Consider the following 20,706-nt stretch of genomic DNA (forward strand, 5'->3'; position numbering starts at 1 on the left):
ACGCAAATAATAATAGTAGAGTATTAAACTAACAAATAATATAGAATATCTACAGAAGTTACGACCGAATGCGACATAACTGGAGTAAACGCGAAATAATCGTGCGTCACGCTCGGAGCGCGTGAACTCAAGGTCCCAAGCGGCGCAAGAATTCTTTCGCCAAATTGCCTTAATCTAACGCAGATAGGGAACGTAACACAAGTGACATCCCAACGTAATAATGGTCGAACGCAACGCGTAATATCGCCAAGGGTATCCTGACGCGAAGAATAAGGCGCTGAGGCGCTTGGCATAACACAAAATACTAAAACTAACGCGGGGAAAGGTACGGAATTACCGCGCGTAATAACGGGACGCAATATTAGGTCAACGCAAGTAATATCTTAATGCAAATAATATCCTAACGCAAATAATATCCTAACGAGAATAATCAGTCGGTGTGAATAACGCGAATGACACCCCGACTCGAGAAATCAATCGGCACGATCAATATTCTAACGCGAATAATATGTCGGCACGAACGACATTCCGACGCAAATATGATTCTAACGCAAAGGCTTGCACGCAGTTAACATCGGAGCACAATCACACCAACGCGAATAATATCTCGGCGCAACCAATATCGCGTGGATAATCTAGGTGTCCTAACGCGAATCACACCTGACGCAATTAAACCAATGTATTTACAATATGTATTTATTTTACAGGACATGTTCTACATGTCCACCATTGTTCTCCAAACACAATGCGACTCTCCGCATAAAATTTTGTCGCACTCTACTTAGTGTGACGGGTGTAATATCGCGACTTGCTACCCGTATTCTTTCAATTAATTCGTTGCGATTCATGGGTAGTGTCTTATATACCTGATCGCGTATAAAACCCCATGCAAAAAAGTCCAGAGGCGTGAGATCAGGTGATCGCGGTGGCCACTCGTGCAGATCACTGTGAATGCCTATCCACCTGTTCGTAAAACGACGATTCAAAATCGTACGGGCGAGAAGGGAAGTATGGGCTCTGGATGGCCGTCTTGTTGGAAGATGATGTTTGGGCGGATGTGTAATGGAACATCTTCCATCAAACTGGGCAGTGTTTCCTCCAGAAACTCGGAATATACTTCTGCCGTGACATTGACATTTTCAGGGAAAAAGTACGGTCCAATAATCGTATCGTCCACAATCCCCATCCAAACGTTGACGTGGAATCTTCTCTGGACGTGCGTTTCTTTTATACAGTGGGGGTTCTCTACCGCGTAATGGTGTTCATTATGGCGATTAATCATGCCATCACTGCGGAAAGTGCTTTCGTCTGTCCATAATATACTCCGCAGAAAGTAGTCATCCTCAATATCATCAATATCGTAAATCTGTATGATATAAAGGTACAATAATGTATCTGTGTATTTTTTTTCATGTTTTTTATGCCTTTTTTGCAATTTGTTAAAAATTATTATTAATTGTCTGTTTATTACTTAGGTTGACATTTTATCGCGCAGACTTTAGAAGAAACGGTGATATGATTAGCCACGATATAAAAAACGCGTCAACGAGAAATATTCGATAAATGAAAGTTATTTGCCACGATTTCGTATGAAAGCTTAAAATATAGCTAATACATTATTAAACTATATAATTTACCTGTTCTGAGACCCAATCACAAAATCTTTTTCGACGGAGCAAATCTTGGGGGAGCAACATTTGAGTTGTGTGTCTCTTGTAAGGATGCATTCTTAAATCTTTCTTAATAATCCTATGTGCCTTGTTATGGTCCATACCGAGATCATATCCGATACCTCTTGTGCTGGTGTGCGGATTTTCTGTAACTGCTTCTCTCACTTGATTGATAATTTCTTCCGGGCGATTATGATGATTTAGCGCGCGTGTTGACGCGTGTAACGTGCCATGCTGGACAAGGCGAGTTAATAAGTTATGGAAATACCCGTGTGCCGGGTGCCGCTTTTCAGGAAAGCGCTCAGCGTACAAAATTGCGGCCTGCCTTCCATTTTTACGACATTCGCCGTAAATTAACAACATATTAGCCAACTCTTCGTTAGTATAACGAGGATGCTCCATCGTTCACCATTTGACGTTTTTAAAACAGACGAGTGCATTTTCCGTAGACGGACAAAAAACTATCTGGTCCGACGTTCTTTTCCTTGCGTGCAACGCGAGGATTGAAAACGCGGTGAACGATGGAACGTCCTCGTTATACTAACGAAGAGTTGGCCAATATGTTATTAATTTACGGCGAATGTCGTAAAAATGGAAGGTTAGGCCGCAATTTTGTACGCTGAGCGCTTTCCTGAAAAGCGGCACCCGGCACACGGGTATTTCCATACCTTATTAACTCGCCCTATCCAGCATGGCACGTTACACACGTCAACACGCGCACGAAATCATCATCGCCCGGAAGAAATTATCAATCAAGTGAGAGAAGCAGTTACAGAAAATCCGCACACCAGCACGAGAAGTATCGGATATGATCTTGGTATGGACCATAACAAGGCGCATAGAATTATTAAGAAAGATTTAAGAATGCATCCTTACAAGAGACACACAACTCAAATGTTGCTCCACCAAGATTTGCTCCGTCGAGAAAGATTTTGTGATTGGGTCTCAGAACAGGTAAATTATATATTGCTTCCTCATAGAGAAAGCTTTGTTTTCGTAAATTCGTATATGAACTTTTGATTGTGTATAAAGTTGGTTCTAATCAACCAAATTTAAAAGAATGATATATAAAATTGGGGTAGAAGAAACCAAAGAAAAGATTGTTTTTTGAGTTTTTTTTCAATTTTTTCTACCCCTATTCCATATATAATTCTTTAAGATTTGGTTGATTAGTTTTTTAGTTATATAAAAAACACAGTGTAGTGTTAAATGTTAATCCCCTTTTAAGAAGGTATGAAATCGATGTTTGAACTTTGCAAAGCTGACCGAGTGTCGAGCGTTTATTTTATAAATGACTGTATAAGTTACTGATTTCATTTAACAGTAGTACCTCATGGGTGACGAAGAAATCTATTATGATTTTACAAACGTCGGTTAACTTTAAAAAAAAACCTTAGTTTACTCACTATTCATCTCTTTCTAAGAGGGACAGTTAGAACATCTCAAGTCTCAATAATTGAGACTTCAAAAAATGATGTTTTAAAATAATAAAAAAGTGTGCAAGTAGAAACTTGCACATTGTTTCCTCATAGTTTTTAAGTGTGCAAGTAGAAACTTGCACATTACTTCCTCATAGTTTTTATTCTATATTATTTGTTAGTTTAATACTCTACTATTATTATCTGCGTGACTGCTATGATTTCGAAGTATTTGTAAGTTTAGTTTCCTATTTCAGGAATAATATCTGGATAATGGATATTTAGATGCATCTCAGGCGTTTCGCGGCGCGCGGCCGTCGCGCGGATCGCGCCTAATATTATGGCTCTAACATCGCGCGTTATGAAACAATATTGAGATTAAATCAACAATTCCTATTCTCTTCTCTCGAATAAAATAAGATTGACTTAATATCTTGAGACAAGAATATATAAATTTAAGCTTATATATTCTTGCGTTTAGACTAATCTTCACGCGACGTTATAAGTAAAATTTTATACACTCGCAAAAAGTGGGCACCGCCCCCACCGCCAGTACCACCCGCACCGGCAGGATACCCACCGACACCGCAGGCGTCGACAGGATACGCACCGGCGCAGTCCGCGCCGGCAGGATACGCGTCGGCAGGATACGCACCGACGCCACCCGCGCCGGCAGGATACGCGCCGGCGCCACCCGCGCCGGCAGGATACGCGCCAGCGCCACACGCGCCGGCAGGATGCGCACCGGCACCGCAGGCGCCGGCAGTATACGCACCGGCGCCACCCGCGCCGGCAGGATACGCACCGGCACCGCAGACGCCGGCAGTATACGCACCGGCGCCACCCGCGCCGGCAGGATACGCACCGGCACCGCAGGCGCCGGCAGTATACGCACCGGCGACGCCACCCGCGCCGGCAGGATACGCACCGGCGCCACCCGCGTCGCCCGCGCCGCCCGCGCTAGCAGGATACATGTCACAGTATTAGATAAAAAATAGGGGTAAACAGTAAAGTTGTTGGCCACTCTACAATGGCCACATCTTAAAAAATTAAAGATTATAAAGAAATCCTAATATTTTTAATTATAAAAAATAATTATAATATTTTTGGGGCATTCTTTCTCAACGTTACACCCCCCTGCCCATTTTAAATTTTGGTTAAAAAAATTTTCTTTGGGCTCAAATTACAGCAAATTTGATCTATTTTTCCATGCCGTGTGACAGTTTTAAAAAGTTCAACATGGCTAACCAAAAATGGCGGATAAGTGTAACTGCAACTTGAAATACGAGATTAAAATATGTGGATTTTCATGACACTTGGTACGTAAAGGTTTTTGGGGTCGCTGAATACAAATCTGAAGTCAGTTGTTCAAAATTCAAAATGGCGGATAAAATATGGCGTACAATTTTTTTAAAAAGGCGATCCAATTTGCTTGAAAGTTGTTACCTGGGGGTTTTAGGGGTCACTGAATACGAATCTAAAGTAAATTTTTAAAAATTAAAAATGACGGATGCAACATGGCGACCAACTTTCGTGAGAATGAATAAGTTTATACTTTAAAATTTGTGCCATGTTGTTAAGGATTGCCTTTGATTTTGGCAGTGCGACGATCGCACGTTTGCGATTCATTCAAAGTTACCGCGGCGGCAAGCGTAGTGCGAGGCGCTGCCGCTAGGCGGCGAATCTTTCTCGCAAGTGAAAATCATCCACGGTCCTTATAACAAGGGGACCCCTAGCCGAGTTCTTAGACTTTTCTGCAACTCAGTGCTGTTCTTACAATCTGATCTTACAATCTAAATCTGAATATGTCCAATATACACGGTGATAGATGTTGCAATCCCTACAATGGGAAAGGCCACAAAGGGAAAGTTCTTCGATATATTTCTACTTCCATGAAAAGAATATTCCCAGAGTTTCCAGATAGTGCTAAGGTTTGTGCAGCATGTAGGAAAATCAAATATCCTCGAATGGAAGATACACACGTCTCATCAAGTCTTGATGAAACGTTTGATAATGGTACTCATGATACCGAACGGAATATTTCTGGATCTTCCAATGTATCTTCATTACCTTCCAGTGGAATTGAATCGAATATAAAATCACAAAGAGAGATCGAATTGGAAGACATGTTGAATGGATTGAAGGAAAAATTTTCCGCTCTTGAAATTAATGATCCTTTGAGATTGACGATTCTGACTACGGTACCAAATGCATGGAATCTAAGTAAAATTTCTCGGGAATTCAACTGTTCTAGGTAGTTTGCAAAAAAAAGCTAGGGAATTGAAAGCTTCTAAGGGCGTTTTAGCACAAACAACTGCTAAGAATGGTAAACCATTGCCGGTAAGTACTGTTACACGAATTAAAGATTTTTACAATAGTGACAAAAATAGCAGAATCATGCCGGGTATGAAAGATGTAGTTTCTGTAAAAAATGACGAGGGCAGAGATTTAATACAAAAACGTCTTCTCTTTTCAGACTTAAGAGGGCTTTATGATATTTATAGTAAATGTTACCCTGACTGTCCAGTTAGTTTTAGAAAATTTGCCCAACTCCGACCAAAACATTGTATACTTGCTGGTGCGAATGGTATGCATTCGGTCTGTGTCTGTACGATACACCAGAATTGCAAATTGATGATTGACTCAATCAATTTACAAAATCTCACTAAAGATTCCGACATGATTTTACGTGATTATAAAGATTGCTTACGCCAAATCGTATGCAAAAATCCTGATGCAAATTGTTTTATTGGAGAGTGCAGGAAATGTCCTGGTATTATTGAACTAAAAAAACATTTGAAAGAACTCTTAGAGGAGAAAAGTGTACATCACGTACAGTACAGTGTGTGGACAAGTACTGACAGATCAACTCTTCAGACGCACATTCTTTCATCGTCGGAATTTGTTGATGAATTGTGTGACAAATTGATCATACTGAAACCTCATTCTTTCATTGCAAAAGAACAATCTCGATACTACCAGGAAAGAAAAGAGAATTTGAAAACAGGAGAAATTCTTGCAGTACTAGATTTTTCTGAGAATTACAAGTATGTTGCGCAAGATGCATCGCAAGCATTCCATTTTAATAATTCACAGTGTACCGTCCTTGCTATCGTGTGTTACTATAAAAAAGAGTTAAGACTTGAACACAAAAGTTTTATTTTTCTCTCCAATAGTACACTTCATGACACAGCTGCAGTATATACTGCACAGAAGATGCTGGTTCCTGAATTGAAAAACATCATTCCTGAGCTTATAAGAGTTATCTAGTTTACTGATGGAGCAAAACAGCACTTCAAAAATAAATACCAGATGATGAATCTTATGTATCACGAAGAGGATTTTGGTATTGAAGCGGAATGGCACTTTCATGCCACTGCACATGGCAAAGGTGCTTCAGACGGTGTAGGTGCTATATTCAAAAGAGAAGCTGTACGAGCTAGCCTCCTTTGTAAACCGAACGATGCCATTCTTACGTTCGAGAAACTTGTTGACTGGGCTCAGAAACATTCTAAAAGTATTAGTATATTGTCTTATAATGACAAAGAGCACCAAAAGACGAAGAGATTTTTGAATAGCAGATTTAATGTTGCTCCACCAGTTCCAAATATTATGAGAAATCATTCTTTCGTACCAATCAACAAAGAAATGGTAATTAAGAGATATTCCCATGATATAGATAGATCGACTCTTTCATATCGAGATTTTAAAAGGTAGAGAGTAAGAGCTCAAGTGATATCAGGATCAAGCACCACGAATAGTGAGAGGCAAGGGGACTCACTTTAATCAAGCACCCCAATGGGAACAGAAAACTACTACGTCCACGTCGTTGTTCCCGGGTAGCGCTAAAAGTAGTACTTTTTTGGTTACCAAAATATATGTTCTTATCTTGCAAATTCATGACATGTGTATGGGATTGAGTTTTGAACACACACACACACGCACACGCACGCACGCACGCACGCACGCACACACACCTTCACAGTCTTATATCTCCTTATAATCACTACGAATTACACTTTGCAAGATTTCGACGCGTGCGAGCGTAACGATTGCGTACAGCCGCGTGGTCGCTCAATGCCGCGAACAACTTTCAAGCAAATTGGATCGCCTTTTTAAAAAAATCGTCCGCCATATTGGATCCGCCATTTTGAATTTTGAACAACTGACTTCAGATTCGTATTCAGCGACCCCAAAAACCTTTACGTACCAAGTGTCATGAAAATCCACATATTTTAATCTCGTATTTCAAGTTGCAGTTACACTTATCCGCCATTTTTGGTTAGCCATGTTGAATTTTTTAAAACTGCCACACGGCATGGAAAAATAGATAAAATTTGCTGTAATTTGAGCCCAAAGAAAATTTTTTTATCATTACGTGTTTTGCGCAGATATATTATATTGTAGAAAAGCAGTGCGAAGCACGTAATGGTATTTGTTAACAATTACAGAATAGGCCCCTTAGTTTAACGTTGCAATACAGATACACGAGCACGCATACACACACACACAGCAGAGAGGGTTTGGAGTCAATAAATACTACGGGAGTGACGAACTGTAGGGTCCTTATCCCTGCTGACACGCACACGCACACACACGCACGCACGCACGCACGCACGCACGCACGCACACACACACACACACACACACACACACACACACACACACACACACACACACACACACAGTTACTCAAGTACTTTTAGTTGCACAATAGGCCTGGTGATGCTGTTGTTGTTGTCCAATAATAGTACTGAAATAACACCTTATTTTGACTTTTAGACGATGATAGCGTTTAAACGGTTGATTTTTATGAATATTGCCTATAGTGACTTTTGATCAACATCACATAAACTATTTATTTCCAAAGTTTCAGCTAATTTCGCCGAAACCCAAAATACGTATGATTATGGCGGGGTCCAAAGAAAAAATTTTTTTAAAGGTTTGTTTGATAAATTATTCTATGATATTTATCTTTCGTTTATTTTTATTAATTTTTTATTTAATCACTTTAATTATTGTAATTGATCTTTTAATAGTTATTTTTTTTGTGTCACATTGTCGCACTAATCTAATCGTTTTCTCTGCCTTGCTTTACGTCTATGACTACGATAGACATAAGAGCCTACTTTTCGTTCTTTGCCATCAGCCATAGAAATAAAAAAATGAATATATTCTTACATATTCACATAAGACAATTGAATTGTCACAATTAGAAAAGGAAAGCGGCACTACAAGCAGATCTTCTGTCCTTCAGATCTTGCCGAAAGCTCTGTCAATGTCAATGTTCAGTCTATTATATACGTCTATGCAATTAATCAAAAGAACGATGAACGGTCCGGTCCGCATGTATTGAATAAAAATTAGACATTTTATTAATTTCTATTATTTATTTTGTATTATTTGAATCCTATTATCCTATCATATCCCGAAGAACCTGAAATAACTGAAATAACTAAAACCGTAATAAAAAATGTAACACTTTTCTAATATTATAATGTCGAAGCGTAATACTTTCGATTGCGACTAGTCGAAATAAAATTGGTGCAGTCAACTCAAGATCTCGAGATTGAATCCGTAAAAATGTCACTCCAATGTCTATTTCAGATTCTTCAATCACACACGTATGCACGCATTGCACACTCGCTGGCATATCCTTGATTTGTAATATTTATACTTTATTATACTAAAGTCAAATTGTATTCAATTTTATATCTTTTCTTTTTCTGTACTGTTATCCAATATAATATCCCATATCATAATTTACATTTACGATATAATATCCCATATAATAATTTATACTGCATGAATTGTCTACATGAAAAAGATTTGTGTAAACATAACGACACGTACGTAAATAATCCATTCCGGGAAGTAAAATCTTGAAATTTACGTCCTACAACCTTGGTCCTAGGTAATAGTGTCACTTATCGACCTGATTTTTTAGGTCGATAAGTCCGGAGCATTATCCTATGATCCAGCGATGCACTTCACTGCACATTTGATTACAGCACCGCCTATCGTGCTACCTAGCAACTAAACTACGGTCTGTTTTACTCTTCACACCGATTCCGCACGCATACATACATATGAGATTTTCAAACAAATTTTTCTCTTATACTAAAGCTTCTAGGCTCATTTCTGAAAGCACAACATTGTTCTTTTTTGTAATCCCGAGTGCGCTGCATGCTTATTTTATACGTACAAAGTCTAAATTTTTATGTGCAGCAAATGTCACAACAAAACTATAATTTTTCTATTTTTTTTTCGTTTTTGATGTAAAATCGACTGCAGAGCACTCCGTTTTTGTGCGTACTTTAATTCTGTAAAAAGTTTTTTCAATTCCGTAAAGCCAATTCAAAGTTTAGTCTGTTCAAAAAAATGTCGGTAATTCTTGCCACTCCAGCATCCCCTTAAGCAAAGAATACCTCGTTTCGCGTGAAAGTCGCTACTTTACCAAAACACAACATTTAAAGCAGTGAATAAACGAATAAAGTATTCTTTACTTCAGAAGAAGATTTACTTGTTTTGGTAAAGCAGCGACTTTCTCGCGAAATAAAGTATTCTCTGCTTTAACAAAAAGATTTCAATTTATCAACAATTTACTGCTTTAAATGCTGTGTTTTGATAAAATAGCGACTTTCACGCGAAACGAGATATTCTCTACTTAAAAAAAAAAGACGTAATATTAGTCGTTTATGCCTCTCAATACTTAAAATAACTGCTATATTTTCGAAACTTTTTTTGTTAATAACTTTTTAATAAAAAACAAGCGACGGCTAAAACCTTCTGAAGGTCACTCAGGAGGGTGACCTTGACAACATATGTCATCGGAGGGTGGTCCGTGTTACTGCATAATTACCGAAATTAGATGAGTCACTGTATGACTCATCAGAGTGAAATCTAGTCCAAGCGTAGAATAGAACCATATATGGGAATGTCGAGGCCAAGCTAGCCACATGACTATATAAAGAGAAAAAACCGGAATATAACCATATTAGGTAATGAAATAGAACCCTCAGCTTTATGATTCAATGTAATAGAATGCGGTCACCTCCCACTATCGTTTCTAAAATTGTATAAAAGGATAAATCTTTCGCCTCCACCGTAGGAGTGGAGCGAGCCGAGAAAGCGAGCACATAACTATACTTGTGCCACTCTCTCAAACAAATATTTATATCAAGAAGTTTAACAATAAACATTATATTCTGAAATCTTAGAGAGAAGTTAAAAGATCATTGAATACCTAATATATCCTGAACGGATTCAAGAAGCCACAATCCGCATCGCCGAAGGCAGTTAATTATCCTGGGGTTTTACCCCCTTAACCGCAAAGGAAGAACCCATAAACAAAGGCGTTCTGCCGGATCGAGCAACTTCGCATCACCAGGACGTCACAATAGAACTTGTAAAATTCTATTAAAAGTTAATTTAAGATATAAAATTATATCATGGCCAAATAGGGAACGTGCCTTGAAAGTAATGAGAGAATTCCAACAAATTAATGGATTTCCTAGCAGGTAAATTTAAAATTTTTTATTATACATAATTTTCTAAATTTTCATTCTTAATCTTGTTTCAGAAATTTTCATGACATGCGATTGTTTAGAAAATCCGATTTATGTGCAAGGATAAAGAACTTATCAATTGATTTTTATGAAGATAGCCATATAATAGGAGATCTAGCTTATAAGTTATCTACATATCTTCTGGTTGGCTTTAAAAATATTGATAGATTAAGTAATAGACAAAAAAATTTTAATTACAAGCTATCACAGTGTCGTGTAGTAATAGAGAATGCATTCGGTTTACTTAAAGGTCGATTCAGACGATTAAAATACCTAGAAACGGTTACCCAATCAGCAGACAATATTTTTTAAATGTTTTTTAAATATTTTTTTTTTTAGTATTTATACATTGTTACAGTTTAATGTACAAATAATATTTATTTAATGTTTATTAAACGTTTATTTTACATTAATTATTAATTTAAAATAATGATTTAGAAAAAATATTTATTTAACGTTTATTTAATATTTAGGTCACATTAATTATTCGTTTGCAATAATATTTTTTAAAAACATTTATTTCACATTTATTCAACATTTATTTAATATTTATTTTACATTAATTATTCATTTAAAATAATGATTTCGAAAAAATATTTATTTAACGTTTATTGATTAATATTTATGTCACATTAATTATTCGTTTGCAATAATAATTTTTAAAAACATTTATTTCACATTTATTCAACATTAATTTAATATTTATTTTACATTATTTATTCATTTAAAATAATGGCTTAAAAATAAAAATACCATTATTATATACGTTATAACATGCGCTAATAAATTCTAACACGGTTATTATTTGTACGATTAATTGTGTGATTATTTGTGAGAAATTTTATATGCAAATTTCTTGCGAATGCTTGAGCGAGTTAGACGGAGTCTACAAATTAAATGCGCAAGTCTCAGAGTCGCAGGAACGGTCGTAAGACAGAAATTGACCAATCACAGTCGAACGCTTTTAACTGTTATATTAATTGGTCAATTTCTTTCTTACGACCGTTTCTGCGACTCTGAGACTTGCATCAAACTGCTCAGTAGCAATCGAATGTGATTGGTTCTTACTTTTAGAACCAACAAATCAACGTAGTGTGTGTTGATAAGACGACAACTCAGCAGTCGTTCTGCTGAATTATTGTAGACCCCGCATTTAATTACGGCTCTTATTATACTGCACACAGGACTACACGATAACACAATAAAGTGACAAAGCGGTGACCAATCACCGTTTTCATTTTTCCGAATCGAAGTATTAGGCTGCTTTCGAAAACGTCACCCGAGTGCACACGAGTATACTCTCTTCTCTTTCTAACTCACTGAGTTAGAAGGAAAAGGAAGTATACCCGTCTGTACCCGGGTAATATTTTCGAACGCAGCCTTAATAGCGTACGTCGGTTCGGCGCGCTTGATTGGTCGCTTGAGTTGCGACAACGTGCGACGTGCTTATGTTCTGTGGACGTGACGTGTTTGCGCGTGTCGGGCAGTCGGTGACTTATGGCGGAGCGTGCGGATGTGTAGCAACCATAGCAACTTCGTTCTTCGTTCCCATTATTTGTGTGCCGGTAGGTTTGTGATATAATAAAGTTCTAAAGTTTAATTCTAACATCATTATTGTCCTCCCGCAAAGACTTCCTGCATAACTATTAAATTTCTTACAGCAACGTATGTACCGTTGAATGCACATGGTGAGCCGCGGAGTACCGCGGAATTAAACGACGACTCGATCGCCGACCCACGTTATTTGACAATCAATTTAATGTGTGATATTACTTTTCTGATTCAATTTAAGAGCTGTGTTGAGACTGATAGTAACCGCGTACAGTTAGAAGAATTAGAAAATATATTTAAAAATTACACATGAAACATTATTTCAGCATAAAGGTCTTGCTATGACCGTCTATGGACTTTGCTCGATTTTCAATTGCGTTATACAAACAGCAGTCTTGTCAATACTTTAAAATACAAGTACATTTTTTTTCTTTCTTATATGTATTTTATTTTGTACTGCAAATGTTTATTTTGTTATACATTATGTATACAATGTGTACAATATGTACAAAAAATAATATTTAGTAATAAAAAATCAAATATAACGCAAATTTTTAAAATTATTAAAAAACCTTTCAATGTAAACGTTTCCCAAATATTAAAAAAACATTTTTTTTAATGTTAAAACAAACGTTTATTAAACGTTAAAATAATATTTTTCTAAACATTAAAATAATATTTTTTAAACGTTAAAATAATATTATTTTAAACGTTAAAATAAATGTTTTTTTAATGAAAAAAAGGGAACTTATCCCATTATTTTTAACGTTTTTAAAAATGTTTGAAAAATGTTTTTTAAATGTTTTTTAAAAACATTTTTTAAATATTATTTTGCTGATTGGGTAGATTAGACTTAATTTCTTTATTAATTATTTCTGCATGTATTTTGCATAATATATGTATTTTTAATGAAGATTTACCTGAAGAACTTGTAGATGAGACAGAATGGAGGGACATAAGAGCACAGGATAATTTTATTGTAAACATTAATGAAGAACAAGAAAATAATGCAGCTCTGTTGAAACGAATCGAAATTATGAACATTCTTCCGATATAAAATTATGTAGTATATAAGGTTAGTTAAACATTAAGTATTTTAGTTATAAGCAAAATTGCAAAGGTTAGTTATAAACAAAAGTACAAATGTAAATGTAATATAAAATGATTGTTGAATCTTGAAAACTGAAAATACAAGGAACATACGAGATAAAGTATATAAGTTGAGATACGACTTACAAAGTATGTAAATGATATATTAAACTAATTATTAAATGATATATTAAACTAAAGAATGTGTGAGCGTTCAATTGTGATTATTGAGATTGATTAGTTTTATATATACATTAAGTGCAAGAGCGGAATGTAACTAAATTTGAGAGTTGTATATGATAAAAAACTACACACACATTAAATATTAATATATTTTATTATAAACTCAGTAGTACAAATGTAATACTTATTAATAAAAATATAACTTCCTCGATGTCGATAATGTCAACCGTTCTAATTTTGTTTTCCCTATATCTGTCTTTGTCTAACGAAATAACATCTGTCCTTGTTTCGATTGCTCGCCATCTCTCGCAAGATCCGGCAACTACTGTTGCTGCTCTTCTTGTCATTCTGCATCCGTATTTGCATTACTAAAATAATTTTTAGATGGATCTTTTTTTGTACGCATTGAATCTTACTTCTACTTACACGATATTATTCCTACATGTTTTCCCAAGGGAGGATGATAAACATTATGTATGTATAAACTGCAGAATTTTTGTTTTAAGCAAATATTGTCGTCAGGTGACAGCTGTATGTGCCCAAATAAGTAATATTTTTAATTTTTTGATGTTTTTGATATAAAATCGCGTTTGTCTCCCTAGATTTTTGTGCGGACTTTAATTCTATAAAAGATTTTTGCAATTCTATAAAGCCAATTAAAAGATCCATCTAAAAACGATAATGTCGGTAAATCATACGGCTGCAGGATCCCCTTAAGAGACTAACAGTACTTTACTTAGAATTACTTATTGCAGCTATATCACATTTAACTATGTTAGATATTAAACTGTTTTTCACAAAAAATAGTTTATATTAACATGTATTTGACTTTAAATAAGTTATAAAAAAATTAAACAATCAATTATCTTTTAATTTTAGATCAATTAAAAAATAATGAAAATAAAAAGCTCATTTTTTATAAATATATGTATATTTATAAATATATGTATTTTTTTAAGTAGACTATGTGGCTTCGATGTCTGTTATGCGACTGAAAACACGTGACGAATTTTGACTGTCATCTTTCTGCAGTTTCTTTTTCAGTACTTCAACATAATCGTTAAAGCATTCTAAAAATTTATCTTGCCTTTGCATTTTTTCTTGGTGTCTTCTTTCTACAGGATTTATTGTTTTTAATCTTTTTCTAGAAAAAGAGGATTTTGATGTAGTGTCCATTTCGCCAACAGAAGATTTTCGTTCGTCCGTGCTTTCTTCCTTTGTACTTTCATCAGCGCTACTCACTTCTTCGTTAATTATCAATCCTTTGCTGCTACTGCAAGTAGCTACCGGTGTAACTTCTGGTTTATTATGAAGTATTTTGTTCATGACTTCAAAGTACTCCCATCTCTTTCGACCCTTGCCTGATTTCGAGTTGTGTTCTTTAATATCTTTGTACATCTTTAACAAGCCTTTCCATTTTGTGTCGCACTGTTGCCATGTAATCGAAAAGCCAAAGGACCCCGCACACATCACAGGGAAAATTGGCCTCCCGTCGAATTTGCTGAAATTGTAGTATGATGTAGTTCATGTCGTCCTGATCAAAAGTCATAATAGGCCCGAGGTCAAAGAATGGACAGTTTCCGAGATACGGGAGGTCAAAGGTCAATAATAGTGCCTTATTTGAAAATTCTATTCTTTGTGTATATCCGCACGTGAGCAGTGTTGTTGTGTGAGTATGTGCTATTCTACGTATGTGTGTGTGAGCGTAGCCTGGTTTGATACATGGCAATAGTAATATGGCGTTCGCAATATGGCCACCTACGAAACTAGTGCACGAATCGAGATCAAACTTGGCCGCATGTTCACCGTTGAAAAAGGGTTTTATTTTTGTTTAAGCATGCGTACCATGAGTGGCCATATTACCCTCACTGACGTTATATTACCATCTGATCTCGTACTCTCCGGTGTGACACAATGGCAGAGTTTCAAGATTGGTGATAGCTAATGAAGACAATCGGTGTAGCCAGAGCCGAAACTCGCCGAAGTGAGATTCGGCTTCAAATAACTAAGCGAGCCGATTCTCGCCGACTCGACCTACAAAGCTACGTTCACACACAAATACACATACATATGCAGAATGGCACATACGCACACAACAACACTGCTCACGTGCGGATATACACAAAGAATAGAATTTTCGAATAAGGCACTATTATTGACCTTTAACCTCCCGTATCTCGGAAACTGTCCAATCTTTGACCTCGGGCCCATTATGACTTTTGATCAGGACGACATGAACTACATCATACTACAATTTCAGCAAATTCGACGGGAGGCCAATTTTCCCTGTGATGTGTGCGGGGTCCTTTATCTTGAAGATTTTTGGAGATTTTTACCCAGACATACTTTTTTACTGAATTTTGGAATTGATTTTGATATTCTTCAACTAAAGCTATCAATCCCAAAGTTAATTCATTTGTCTACACTTTAGTTTTTTCTTTATTTGTACTCTTGCTGTTCTGGTCTACAATGCTCTGCCGTTCATTTTCTTTATTTTCTTCTGTCTGTATGACAATAGGTCAAGGTTGGGTAAGTTAACTTTTTTTTTTAACTAAGTTAAGTTAAAGTTAACAGCCTTGAAAATTTAACTTAGTTAAGATACAAGTTAATCCATAATGAAATTAATTGAATTAAAAGTTAAGTTAATAATAATTAGTAATTAAAAAGTTAAAAGTTAAATTTTTTTGTCGCCACGCTGGACCAGAACCGAAACGAAAACGTGATTATGGAACGGACCGAAAACGGAAACGAGTCCTCCTGCACTGAACAACCGTTCAACATGAGCTGAAGATGGTATCGAGGTATTATATTGTATAAAAGCACGTTTGAGTGCCTGAGGGAAATCTTTTTCCGTCGCAAATGTATCAGTCGATATGTTAAATGATATGATCAATTATAATCACGTTTTCGTTTCGGTTCTGGTCCAGCGAGTTATTAAATATAGCGTTTGTTGTAAAGAGGTGGAAGCCAGTGGCCAGATCGACTATACTGCGTTTAGTGCGTTCACGGAGATAAGTAATAGTGCTGCGACTAGCGTATACGAAATGGGGCATTCTGAGCTTTGTGATTGGTCAATTCTTCTAGAAGCATACAACCAATCACACTACACGGAATATGGCCCCCCCATATAGGAGTTGCCAGATGTTACAATGAAACCAACGCTTGGCCAATGCTACGGCAGTCAATTGTCGGCCAAGGTTCTATCAGCCAGTGCTGGGCCATCACTGGCAAATAACTGGCTGCCTACCTATATAGAATAATCCGGCATTACAACGAAGACCAACACTTGGCCGATGGTTGGCAGCCGTACGTCGCCCAACATTCTGTCAGACAGTACTGGGCCATCACTGGCAAATAACTGACTGCCTACCTATATAGAATAATCCGGGATTACAACAAAGACCAACACTTGGCCGATGGTTGGCAGCCGTACGTCGCCCAACATTCTGTCAGACAGTACTGGGCCATCACTGGCAAATAACTGACTGCCTACCTATATAGAATAATCTGGCATTACAATGAAGACCAACGCTTGGCCGATGCTACGGCAGTCAATTGCCGGCCAAGGTTCTATCAGCCACCCGTGTAAAAATTTGTTAGGGATGGCCTTACATAACATAAGGCGCCGATCATTAGTTATTAGGGATGCCATAAGAAAGGTTTCCTTATTTTTGTCTAGTAAGACCCTTGTAAAGATTTAATAAGGATATTTCAACTTCATAACTACTTATTTATTAGGGCTAACCGGATGAGGTCCCGATTATTATTTATTAAGGATGCCATAAGAAAGGTTTTTCTTATTTTTGTGTAATGAGGCCCTTGTAAGGATTTGATAAGGATGTTTTAACTTTATAAATATATTTACGAACACAAAATTTCGTAATAAGCCGGCACTGGTTTCTGACATTCACCCGACATTAAGAAATATTATATCATATATCCAATTCAAAATTTTATTACTCTTTTTAAACTGAATTTGTTTCTTAAGATAATTTTTGAAAAATTATATATTTGCGCTGGTTATGACATATGTAGATTGTATATAACACTTACATCAAATTAAGAAGTAGTCTACCATGTAAGGCAGTTGGCTCACGATCCAGAGGTCCCGAGGTCCCGAGTTCGAATTCCACCAAGGTAAGTGTGTTTTTCAAATACGAGAAAATATTTATAATCATAGACTGCATCTTAAGAAACAAATTTAGTTAAAAAATAGTAATACAATTTCAAAATAAATAATTTTTTTTTATGTCGGGTGAATATCGGAAATCAGTGTCGGCTCGATACTGGCTCGATACTGGCACGTAGCATTGTATCAGAAATCTGGCACCTGGCAACCAGTATTGGCGCAGTACTAAACCGATCATAAATCCTGTACTGGGGCAGTACCAGTAGACAACGGCTGGGCCAGTACTGTCTGCCAGTATTGGGCCCAAGTTATCATCCGGTACTGGCGCCAGTACCGCGCCAGTAGTGTTGCCAGTACTACGCCAGTACCCGAACTGCAACAACCAGTACTGGCGCAGTATTGGGCCGTTTCGTATGTAAACAAATTCACAGTTGAGTTCGAGAATCAAGGTCCTATACAATAAATGTAGAGTTGTAGGCAGGCATCTCGCGACGCCTTTATTTATGGCATGGTTTACTTCAAGAAAGTTAAATTAAAAGTTAATAGTTACCGATAAAATGTAACTAAATTAAGTTAAAAGTTAAAAGTCTAAAATGTAACTAAGTTAAGTTAAAAATATTTAACTTTTTAACTTTTTAACTTAACTTTTATCTTTTTAACTAGACACTACCCAACCTTGCAATAGGTTGATAAATGTAATCTACAAAAAAAATATATTTTTAAACATTACAAATAATATGCCAAAACTTGAATTATATAACAAGTTTTGATTAAAAAATTTATAAAATTTCTAGATTTTAAGTAAGTAACTCAAATTATAATTAATGATAAAACCACCACTATATAAAAAAGCTTGTTAAAGATGTACAAAAATATTAAAGAACACAAATCGATGTCAAGAAAAGTTGAACAAAATAAGAATATTTTAAAGTTATAAACAAAATAGGGGAGACCGGGGCCTAACCGTCAGTTTTTTTTCGGTGCCGATTTTTAACAAGAAAATAAATAATTGAAGTTAAATGTGGTATACCACTGTAAAGAGTGAACCTTTAGCTACAAAATTTATTAAGGAAATTTTTATCTACGTCGCTTTGTTTAACCGGTATAGAGCAAAAACGACAACGGTGCAAAAATTGAAATCTCAAAAATGCCGGGGTTTAACCGTCACCCCCCCAGGGTTTATCCGTCACACTGCATTTTCAACACATATACATACATCTAAGCCCGAAAAATGATAGGATACATGTTAATAATTGTTTTTTAAGAGAAAAATATAAAAATTTATTAAAAAATAATTGTTTTACTTATTCCATAAAACAATTTAGGCACGTGAATACAGAGGTTAACCAAATCGTAAACTCCCCAACGGCACGTCATATTGTCAACGCGGGCAACCACGGGGAACACGCGTGACGGCGTTCCGGTGCCATAGGATCAGCGCGGACCCTCGAGCAACCTAATCAAGCCGCGTTTCTCGCGGGGGAGCGATAAATAGCGACAGGGGGGTTAGAAAAGCTCGCGGTGGAGCGCGACCATTTTACCGACTCGACGGCGTCCTCGCGCCGATTCCTCGACGCGCCGACGACGACGACGACGACGGCCACGACCACCACGACGACGACGACGACGACGACGACGGCCACGACCACCACGACGACGACGATGATGACGACGACGACGACGACGACGACGACGATGACCACCACGACGACGACGACGACGATGACCACCACCGACACCACCACCACTACAACGCCGGCGACGACGACGACGACGACGACGATGACGACGACGACGACGACGATGACGACCACCACCGATACCACCACCACTACAACGCCGGCGACAATGACGCCGAGACGTGCGAACGCTGGACGATGCGGTCGCACGCGCGACTGTCACTGACACAACGACCAACAACGACGATCTACCGCGCGCGCGGCATGTCAACTCTCGCGCGGAAATCGCGGGATCTCAGAGCCGTGCCGTGCCTCGCCGTACCTCGCCGACGTGCCGTGAGCGCGAGCGATCTCAAAAACAACGGTCCGCCATCTTTTCGGTCGGCCAAAACACCCGTTTTGCGACGATACGTGCGTACTATTTCCCTCCTATACAAACTGACGCACGTGCAAGGGAAGACAGAATCACGCTCGAGGGAAACCTAACCTGAAATCGCCGTGAGCCGAAGTCGTGCGCCCGGCGCGCCACAGTGACGAGACTGACGGATAAATCCCGGGTGCTTACTGACGGATAGGCCCCAAGCACAAGTTTCAGGTTTGATCGCCCACGAAATATTAGACATCAACGATAATGAAAAAACTACACTGGATTCGTGTTCAGCATGCATTACTCTTTATAATCATGTACTTTGAGATTTGGAGAGCAAATATTATTGCAGATATTACAAAATTTCCACGCGCAGAAAATTTCACTTTCACCTTCCGAAAACACGTTTGCCCTCGTAAAAATCATAACACGGCAGATAACCTGCCGAAACTCCGTTGGTTACATGGGTACCATAAGCAGCGTTTACAACGTTAATAGCGAGTTCGCACAATATACAGGTTCCGAGATATTTGATTTGACGTTTAGACCCCGGCGACGGTTAGGCCCCGGTCTCCCCTACTTAATAATAGTATAATCAACTTAGTATAATCAACTAGAAACTATAACAGCTGTAGCTATTTGCAATAGTAACAAGTTTAATAATTAACAAAGAATTTACCTTTTTTATTATATAAATATTGTTGACCGTCAATATTCAATATCTCGAATGTTTCAGCATCATCTTCAGAACAAACATTAATTGAAGACATAATTGCTGATCAATCAAAACTATCAAAAGGATACTGCAATCTTAACCTTGAAATTTTAACCAAGAAACAGATAAAGCCCTTATCAGAGAGCATGCAGCTTGATATAACAAAAGAACATTGCACACAATAATGACTACAATGGCGCTAACGGCATTGTTTCGACTAATACAATTCAATTTTTGCGCGTAAATAACCGTCTCCTCTACGAGCTCGGTCTTTGAATCTAGAGCGAATCGAGGAGCTCGATTTGCTCTGAAACTGTTAATACCGAACGCAGATAAG

General features: G+C 37.4%; 1 pseudogene; it reads right to left on the reverse strand.

Annotated features, from left to right (window-relative positions):
• Nucleotides 1–701: 701 nt before the first annotated feature.
• LOC139783437 (uncharacterized) lies at nucleotides 702–2,072 on the reverse strand (annotated as a pseudogene).
• Between the last annotated feature and the right edge of the window lie 18,634 nt (nucleotides 2,073–20,706).

This window comes from Temnothorax nylanderi, unplaced genomic scaffold (genome assembly GCF_030848795.1).
Source record: "Temnothorax nylanderi isolate EJ_2023f unplaced genomic scaffold, tnyl_v1.0 TNYL_tig0501_pilon, whole genome shotgun sequence".
NCBI lineage: Eukaryota > Metazoa > Arthropoda > Insecta > Hymenoptera > Formicidae > Temnothorax > Temnothorax nylanderi.